The sequence below is a fragment of the Arachis ipaensis genome, chromosome B1 (genome assembly GCF_059453495.1).
Source record: "Arachis ipaensis isolate K30076 ecotype BB chromosome B1, ASM5945349v1, whole genome shotgun sequence".
Lineage (NCBI taxonomy): Eukaryota > Viridiplantae > Streptophyta > Magnoliopsida > Fabales > Fabaceae > Arachis > Arachis ipaensis.
The window spans coordinates 90871685-90882103 of NC_142436.1; the positions used below are offsets into that span (position 1 = coordinate 90871685).

Here is a 10419-nt window from a genome sequence, read left to right on the forward strand (position 1 = left end):
AGCTTGAATGTTACACGTACAGAGGCTCTTTCTGGAGTTGAACGCCAGGTTGTAATGTGTTTCTGGCGTTCAACTCCGGTTTGTGACGTGATTCTGGCGTTTAACTCCAGACAGCAGCATAGAACTGGCGTTCAACGCCTTTTTACGTCATCTAAACGTGGCCAAAGTATGGACTATTATATATTTCTGGAAAGCCCAGGATGTATACTTTCCAACGCAATTGGAAGTGCGCCATTTTGAGTTCCGTAGCTCCAGAAAATCCACTTTGAGTGCAGGGAGGTCAGAATCCAACAACATCAGCAGTCCTTCTTCAACCTCTGAATCTGATTTTTGCTCAAGTCCCTCAATTTCAGCCAGAAAATTCCTGAAATCACAGAAAAATACACAAACTCATAGTAAAGTCCAGAAATGTGAATTTAACATAAAAACTAATAAAAACATCCCTAAAAGTAACTAGATTCTACTAAAAACATACTAAAAACAATGCCAAAAAGCGTATAAATTATTCGCTTATCACAACACCAAACTTAAATTGTTGCTTGTCCCCAAGCAACTGAAAATCAAATAGGATAAAAAGAAGAGAATATACTATAAATTTCAAACTATCAATGAAACATAGCTCCAATTAAATGAGCGGGACTTGTTGCTTTTTGCCTCTTGAATAGTTTTGGCATCTCACTTTATCCATTGAAGTTCAGAATGATTGGCATCTATAGGAACTCAGAGTTCAGATAGTGTTATTGATTCTCCTAGTTCAGTATGATGATTCTTGAACACAGCTACTTTATGAGTCTTGGCCGTGGCCCTAAGCACTTTGTTTTCCAGTATTACCACCGGATACATAAATGCCACAGACACATAAATGGGTGAACCTTTTCAGATTGTGACTCAGCTTTGCTAAAGTCCCCAATTAGAGGTGTCCAGGGTTCTTAAGCACACTCTTCTTTTATTTTGGACCTTGACTTTAACCGCTCAGTCTCAAGTTTTCACTTGACACCTTCACGCCACAAGCACATGGTTAGGGACAGCTTGGTTTAGCCGCTTAGGCCAGGATTTTATTCCTTTAGGCCCTCCTATCCACTGATGCTCAAAGCCTTGGGATCCTTTTTATTTATCCTTGCCTTTTGGTTTTAAGGGTTATTGGCTTTTTGCTCTTGCCTTTTGGTTTTAAGAGCTTTTGGCTTTTTCTGCTTGCTTTTTCTTTTTCTTTCTATTTTTTTTTCGCAATTTTTTTTTCTCTGCAAGCTTTGTTCTTTGCTGCTTTTTCTTGCTTCAAGAATCATTTTTATGATTTTTCAGATTATCAAATAACATGTCTCCTTATCATCATTCATTCAAGAGCCAACATATTTAACATTCTTAAACAACAACTTCAAAAGACATATGCACTGTTCAAGCATTCATTCAGAAAACAAAAAGTATTGTCACCACATCAATATAATTAAACTAAGTTCAAGGATAAATTCGAAACTCATGTACTTCTTGTTCTTTTGACTTAAAATATTTTTCATTTAAGAGAGGTGATGGATTCATAGGACATTCATAACTTTAAGACAAAGTTACTAAATACTAATGATCATGTAATGAAGACACAAACATGGATAAGCACTTAACATAGAGAAAACGAAAAACAGAGAATGTAAGAACAAGGAATGAGTCCACCTTAGTGATGGTGGGGTTTCCTTCTTGAGGAACCAATGATGTCCTTGAGCTCTTCTATGTCCCTTTCTTGTCTTTGTTGCTCCTCCCTCATTGCTTTTTGATCTTCTCTTATTTCATGAAGGATGATGGAGTGCTCTTGATGTTCCACCCTTAATTGTCCCATGTTGGAACTTAATTCTCCTAGGGAGGTGTTGATTTTCTCCCAATAGTTTTGTGGAGGAAAATGCATTTGAGGCATCTCCGGGATCTCATGGTGATGAGCTTCATGTGTCTCTTGAGATCCATGAATGGGCTCTCTTGCTTGCTCCATCCTTTTCTTAGTGATGGGCTTCTCTTCCTCAATGGGAATGTCTCCTTCTATGAAAGCTCCAGCTGAGTAACATAGATGGAAAATAAGATGAGGAAAAGCTAGCCTTGCCCCAGGAGAGGGCTTTTCGGCTATTTTGTAGAATTCAAGAGAGATGACTTCATGAACTTCTACTTCCTCTCCAATCATGATGCTATGAATCATGATGGCCCGATCCACAGTAACTTCAGATCGGTTGCTAGTGGGGATGATGGAGCGTTGGATGAACTCCAACCATCCTCTAGCCACAGGCTTGAGGTCCAGTCTTCTTAGTTGAACCGGCTTGCCTTTGGAGTCAATCTTCCATTGAGCTCCTTCCACACATATGTCCATAAGGACTTGGTCCAACCTTTGATTAAAGTTGACCCTTCTAGTGTAGGGACGTGCATCTCCTTGCATCATAGGCAAGTTAAACGCTAACCTCACATTTTCCGGACTAAAATCTAAGTATTTTCCCCGAACCATAGTGAGATAATTCTTTGGGTTTGGGTTCTTACTTTGATCATGGTTCCTAGTGATCCATGCATTGGCATAGAACTCTTGAACTATTAGGATGCCGACTTGTTGGATGGGGTTTGTTAGAACTTCCCAACCTCTTCTTTGGATTTCATGTCGGATCTCCAGATACTCATTCTTCTTGAGCTTGAAAGGGACCTCGGGGATCACCTTCTTCTTGGCCACAACATCATAGAAGTGGTCTTGATGAGCTTTGGAGATGAATCTTTCCATCTCCCATGACTCGGAGGTGGAAGCTTTTGTCTTCCCTTTCCCTTTTCTAGAGGATTCTCCGGTCTTAGGTGCCATCAATGGTAATGGAAAGACAAAAAGCTTATGCTTTTACCACACCAAACTTAAAATATTGCTCGCCCTCGAGCAAGAGAAGAAAGAAGAGATGAAGAAGAAGAAGAAATGGAGGAGAGGGAGAGAGATGTGTTTCGGCCAAGAAGGGGAAGAGAGGGTTGTGTTGTGTGAAAATGAGGAGGAATGGAGGGCTATATATAGGGAAGGGAGGGGGGTAAGGTTCGGCCATAAGGGTGGGTTTTGGGTGGGAAAGTGATTTTGAATTTTGAAGGTAGGTGGAGTTTATGAAGTAGGTTTATGGGGAAAAGTGGATGGATGTGAGTGGTGGAGTGGTGATAGGGAAGAGAGATTGAGGTGATTGGTGAAGAGTTTTGGGAAAGAGTGTTTATGGGATTGTGTGAAAGAGGGGTGAGAAGAAGTGAGTGGAGGTAGGTGGAGATCCTGTGGGGTCCACAGATCCTGAGGTGATCCTGTGGGGTCCACAGATCCTGAGGTGTTCAAAGATTTACAACCTTGCACCAAATTGGGCATGCGAAATGCCCTTGCACACAACTCTGGGCGTTCAGCGCCAGATTGGTGCTTGTTGTGGGCGTTGAACGCCCATTTGTTGCCCATTTCTGGCGTTGAACGCCAGAACCATGCTTGTTCTGGGAGTTCAGCACCAGCTCTTCTCCAGGGTACAATTCTGGCGTTCAAACGCCCAGATGTTGCCCATTTTGGGCATTCAGCGCCAGAACCATGCTCTGTTCTGGCGTTGAACGCCAGCCAGATGCTTCTTACTAGCGTTTAAACGCCAGTAAGGTCTTCCTCCAGGGTGTGATTTTTCTTCTGCTGTTTTTGATTCCGTTCTCAATTTTTTTGATTTATTTTGTGACTCCACATGATCATGTACCTACAAAGACATATAACTAATAAAAATATAATTAAAATAAAAATTAGGTTGCCTCCCAACAAGCGCTTCTTTAATGTCAACAGCTTGACAGTGGGCTCTCATGGAGCCTCACAGATGTTCAGAGCATTGTTGAGACTTCCCAACACCAAACTTAGAGTTTGGATATGGGAGTTCAACACCAAACTTAGAGTTTGGTTGTGGCCTCCCAATACCAAACTTAGAGCTTGACTGTGGGGGCTCTGGTTGACTCTGTTTTGAGAGAAGCTCTTTATGCTTCCTCTCCATATTTACAGAAGGGTAACCTTGAGTTGTAAACACAAGGGAGTCCTCATTCAATTGAAGGACTAATTCACCTCTGTCAACATCAATCACAGCTCTTGCTGTGTCTAGGAAAGGTCTTCCAAGGATGATGGATTCATCCTCATCCTTCCCAGTATCAAGGATTATGAAATCAGCAGGGATGTAAAGGCCTTCAACCTTTACTAACACGTCCTCTACTTGTCCATAAGCCTATTTTCTTGAATTGTCTGCCATCTCTAATGAGATTTTAGCAGCTTGTACCCCATATATTCCCAGTTTCTCTATTACAGAGAGGGGCATAAGGTTTATCCCTGAACCAAGGTCACACAGAGCCTTTTCGAAGATCATGTTGCCTATGGTACAAGGTATTACGAATTTTCCAGGATCCTGTTTCTTCTGAGGCAATCTTAGTTGATCCAGATCACTTAGTTCATTGGTGAACAAGGGAGGTTCATCTTCCCAAGTTTCAATACCAAATAATTTGGCATTCAGCTTCATGATTGCACCAAGAAACTTGGTAGTTTGCTCTTCAGTAACATCCTCATTTTCTTCAGAAGAGGAATACTCATCAGAGCTCATGAAGGGCATAAGGAGGTTCAATGGAATCTCTATGGTCTCTAGATGAGTCTCAGATTCCTTTGGTTCCTCAAAGGGAAACTCCTTATTGATCACTGGACGTCCCAGGAGGTCTTCCTCACTGGGATTTACGTCTTCCCCTTCCTCTCCAGGTTCGGCCGTGTTGACTATGTCAATGGCCTTGCACTCTCCTTTTGGATTTTCTTCTATGTTGCTTGGGAGAGTACTAGGAGGGATTTTAGTGATCCTTTTACTCAGCTGGCCCACTTGTGCCTCCAAATTTCTAATTGAGGACTTTGTTTCATTCATGAAACTTATAGTGGCCTTAGATAGATCAGAGACTAAGTTTGCTAAATTAGAAGTATTTTGTTCAGAGTTCTCTGTCTGTTGCTGAGTGGGTGATGGAAAAGGCTTGCTATTGCTAAACCTGTTTCTTCCACCATTATTAAAGCCTTATTGAGGCTTTTGATCCTTCCACAAGAGATTTGGGTGATTTCTCCATGAGGGATTATAGGTTTTTCCATAAGGTTCACCCATGTAATTCACCTCTGCTATTGCAGGGTTTTCAGGATCATAAGCTTCTTCTTCAGAAGATGCCTCTTGAGTATTGTTGGATGCAGCTTGCATTCCATTCAGACTCTGAGAAATCATATTGACTTGCTGAGTCAATATTTTGTTCTGAGCCAATATGGCATTCAGAGTATCAATTTCAAGAACTCCCTTCTTTATAGGCGTCCCATTACTCACAGGATTCCTCTCAGAAGTGTACATGAACTGGTTATTAGCAACCATGTCAATGAGTTCTTGAACTTCTGCAGGCATTTTTTTTAGGTGAATGGATCCACCTGCAGAAGTATCCAATGACATCTTAGCTAATTCAGACAGACCATCATAGAATATGTCCAGGATGGTCCATTCTGAAAGCATGTCAGAAGGACACTTTTTGGTCAGTTCTTTGTATCTCTCCCAAGCTTCATAGAGGGATTCACCTTCTTTCTGTCTAAAGGTCTGAACATCCACTCTAAGCTTACTCAGCTTTTGAGGAGGAAAGAACTTGGCTAAGAAAGCCTTGACCAGCTTATCCCAAGAGTTCAGGCTATCCTTAGGTTGAGACTCCAACCATACTCTAGCTCTGTCTCTTACAGCAAAAGGGAAAAGCATGAGCCTGTAGACTTCAGGATCTACTCCATTAGTCTTAACAGTATCACATATCTGCAAGAATTCAGTTAAGAATTGAAAAGGATCTTCAGATGGAAGTCCATGAAACTTGCAGTTCTGCTGCATCAGAGAAACTAATTGAGGTTTCAGCTCAAAATTATTTGCTCCAATGGCAGGAATGGAGATGCTTCTTCCATGTAAATTGGAATTAGGTGTAGTAAAGTCACCAAGCATTCTGCTTGCATTATTATTATTTTCGGCTGCCATCTCCTCTTCCTGTTCGAAAGTTTCTGTAAGGTTATCTCTGGATTGTTGTATTTTAGCTTCTCTTAGTTTCCTTTTCAGAGTCCTTTCAGGTTCTAGATCTGCTTCAACAAGAATATTTTTGTCTTTTCTCTTGCTCATATGAAAAAGAGGGATAGAATAATAATAATAATAATAGGGATCCTTTTTACCACAGTATAGAGGTCCCTGTGTGAATAGAAGAAAAGAAGAAGAGAAAATCTGAACTCAGAGAGAGAGAGGGGGTTCGGATTTTTGGTGAGTGAGGAAGAGATGTTAGTAAATAAATAAACAAATAGAAGAAGATGAGAGGGGGAAGTGAATTTTCGAAAATAATTTTTGAAAAAGAGTTAGTGGTTTTCGAAAATAGTTTTTGAAAAAGGTTAGTAATTTTTTTGAAATTTTAAAATCAAAAGTTAAAATAATTAGTTATTCAAAAAGAAATTTTGAAAAAGAGGGAAGATATTTTCGAAAATTAGAGAGAGGGAGTTAGTTAGGTAGTTTTGAAAAAGATAAGAAACAAACAAAAAGTTAGTTAGTTAGTTGAAACAAATTTGAAAATCAATTTTGAAGAGATAAGAGGATAAGAAGTTAGAAAGGATATTTTAAAATCAAATTTTGAAAAAGATAAGATAAAGAGATATTTTTGAAAAGATATGATTGAAATTAGTTTTGAAAAAGATTTGATTTTTAAAATCACAATTAATGACTTGATTCACTAGAAATCACAAGATATGATTCTAGAACTCAAAGTTTGAATATTTCTTAACAAGTAAGTAACAAACTTGAAATTTTTTGAATCAAAACATTAATTGATGATGTTATTTTCGAAAATTAGGAGATAAAGATAAGAAAAAGATTTTTGAAAAATATTTTTTTAAAATTTTCGAAAATAAATAAGAAAAATGAAAAAGATTTGATTTTTGAAAAGGAGTTTGAAAAAGATAAGATTTTTAAATTGAAAATTTGATTTGACTCATAAAAACAACTAGATTTTAAAATTTTTTTGAAAAAGTCAACTCAAATTTTCGAATTTATGAGAGAAAAGAGGGAAAGATATTTTTTTGATTTTTGAATTTTTAATGATGAGAGAGAAAAAAATTAAAACATCATTTTCATGTTTTTCTCTTTTCTTTTTGGATCAAAACAAGGAATGCATGCAAGAACACTATGAATGTCAAGATGAACACCAAGAACACTATGAAGATCATGATGAACATCAAGAACATATTTTTGAAAATTTTTATATGCAAGGAAAACATGGAAGACACCAAACTTAGAAATCTGTCATGTTTAGACACTATGAATGCAAAAATGCACATGAAAAACAAGAAAAGATGCAAAACAAGAAAACATCAAGATCAAACAAGAAAACTTACCAAGAACAACTTGAAGATCATGAAGAACACCATGAATGCATGAATTTTTCGAAAAATGCAAGATGAACATGCAATTGACACCAAACTTTAAATCTGACTCAAGACTCAAAAAAGAAATACAAAATATATTTTTTTTGGTTTTTATGATTTTATGATTTTTTTGTATTTTCTTTTAATTTTTTTTCGAAAATCATTTTGAAGAAGAAAAATAAGGATTCCAAAAATTTTTAATATGAATTCCAGGAATCTTATGCTTTTTAGTCTAAAGCTCCAATCAAAGGGTCAGGCATGGCTTAATAGCCAGCCAAGCTTTAGTATGTAACTCAGACATGACACGCCTGACATTCCCCATCCAAAAGAATTAGACATGGCTTTACAGCCAGCTAGGCTTCAACATGCTTCATGAAACTCTAGAATTCATTCTTAAAAATTCTGAAGAAAAATATATTTTTGAAAACATTTTTATTTTAAAATTTTTTTCAAAAACAAAGGAGAAATTTTTTTGAAAGATTTTTGAAATTTTTTTTGAAAACTTTTTGAAAATAAGAAGAAAATTACCCAATCTAAGCAACAAGATGAACCGTCAGTTGTTCAAACTCGAACAATCCCCGGCAACGGTGCCAAAAACTTGGTGCACAAAATTGTGATCTCAGGCAACGGCGCCAAAAACTCTGTACGCACGTCTTAATAAATTGTTTTTCATTCACAACTTCGATACAACTAACCAGCAAGTGCACTGGGTCGTCCAAGTAATAAACCTTACGTGAGTAAGGGTCGATCCCACAGAGATTGTTGGTATGAAGCAAGCTATGGTCACCTTGTAAATCTCAGTCAGGCGGATATAAAATAGTTATGGAGTTTTCGAACATAATAAATAGATAGAAATAAGGATAGAAACACTCATGTAATTCATTGGTGAGAATTTCAGATAAGCGTATAGAGATGCTTTCGTTCCTCTGAATCTCTGCTTTCCCGCTGTCTTCATCCAATCAGTCTTACTCCTTTCCATGGCTGGCTTTATGTAAGGACATCACCATTGTCAATGGCTACTTTTAATCCTCTCTGGAAAATGGTCCGATGCGCTGTCACTGCATGACTAATCGTCTGGAGGCATCACCCTTGTCAATGGCTGCATCCTATCCTCTTGAGAAAATGGTCGAAATGCTCTGTCACAGCACGACTAATCATCTGAGGTTCTCGATCATACTGGAATAGGATTCACCCTCCTTTTGCGTCTGTCACTATGCCCAGCACTCGCGAGTTTGAAGTTCGTCACAGTCATTCAATCCCATAATCCTACTCGGAATACCACAGACAAGGTTTAGACTTTCCGGATTCTCATGAATGCCGTCATCAATCTAGCTTATACCATGAAGATTCTGATTAAGAGATCCAAGAGATACTCATTCAATCTAAAGTAGAACGGAAGTGGTTGTCAGGCACGCGTTTATAGGGAATGATGATGATTGTCACGTTCATCACATTCAGGTTGAAGTGCGAATGAATATCTTAGAAGCGGAATAAGTTGAATTGAATAGAGAAACAGTAGTACTTTGCATTAATCTTTGAGGAACAGCAGAGCTCCACACCTTAATCTATGGAGTGCAGAAACTCTACCGTTGAAAATACATAAGTGAAAGGTCCAGGCATGGCCGAATGGCCAGCCCCCATACGTGATCTAAGAACCAGGCGTCCAAAGATGATCAAAGGATCAAAAGATAATCCAAAGATGATTAATACAATAGTAAAAAGTCCTATTTATACTAAACTAATTACTAGGGTTTACAGAAGTAAGTAATTGATGCATAAATCCACTTCCGGGGCCCACTTGGTGTGTGCTTGGGCTGAGCTTGAATTTTACACGTGCAGAGGCTCTTTCTGGAGTTGAACGCCAGGTTGTAACGTATTTCTGGCGTTCAACTCTGGTTTGTGACGTGTTTCTGGCGTTTAACTCCAGACAGCAGCGTAGAACTGGCGTTCAACGCCCTTTTACGTCATCTAAACTCGGCCAAAGTATGGACTATTATATATTGCTGGAAAGCCCTGCATGTCTACTTTCCAATGCAATTGGAAGCGCGCCATTTTAAGTTCTGTAGCTCCAGAAAAGCTTCTTTGAGTGCAGGGAGGTCAGAATCCAACAGCATCAGCAGTCCTTCTTCAACCTCTGAATCTGATTTTTGCTCAAGTCCCTCAATTTCAGCCAAAAAATTTCTGAAATCACAGAAAAACACACAAACTCATAGTAAAGTCCAGAAATGTGAATTTAATATAAAAACTAATAAAAACATCCCTAAAAGTAACTAGATTCTACTAAAAACATACTAAAAATAAAGCCAAAAAGCGTATAAATTATCCGCTCATCAGTCACGCGATCGCGTGACCCGGTTTGTGCTATTGGCGTGAGTGCAGCCGTGCGTTCATGCAACTCTCTGTTTTAAATGCATTGTGCCAAAAATCTGGGTGACGCGTTCGCGTGGGTGACGCGATCGCGTGAATGGCCATATTTTGAAAACGATGCGGCCGCGTGGGGCATGCGGTCGCGTGGTAGGGCTTGTGTTTCCAGTATCATTCCAGCCCTACTCCACCATAACTTGCTGTCATACACCCATTTACGTCGATTTTGCAGGGCTACGCGGTCGCGTGGGTGACGTGGACGCGTGGGGAGGCTATTTCACAAATGACGCGAGCGCGTCAGCGACGCGGTCGCGTGGGCATAGTTGTGCCTAAGGCACGCCTCCAGCCATGCTTTCGCGTGACTCTCTGCTTCTTTTCTCCTTGTTTTGAATGCAGACGTGTCAGCTACGCTGGCGCGTCGCGTGCTTCTCTTTTTTTTTTTTTATGCAGAATGCAGATGCAAATGCAGACTATATGCATGAACACTAAGAAAAATAGAATAAAATAAAACTAAGAATAAAACAAAATAAAATAAAACCAATACTGAAAAAGAACGATCATACCATGGTGGGTTGTCTCCCACCTAGCACTTTTAGTTAAAGTCCTTAAGTTGGACATTTGGTGAGCTC

General features: G+C 39.0%; 1 non-coding gene across 1 annotated transcript; it reads left to right on the plus strand.

The window, feature by feature from the left end:
* The first annotated feature begins 5498 nt into the window (after positions 1–5498).
* On the plus strand, positions 5499–5606 carry LOC148577442 (small nucleolar RNA R71). The gene has a single exon (XR_015904537.1). It is a non-coding gene; the product is annotated as a small nucleolar RNA R71 (small nucleolar RNA).
* Positions 5607–10419: the final 4813 nt, after the last annotated feature.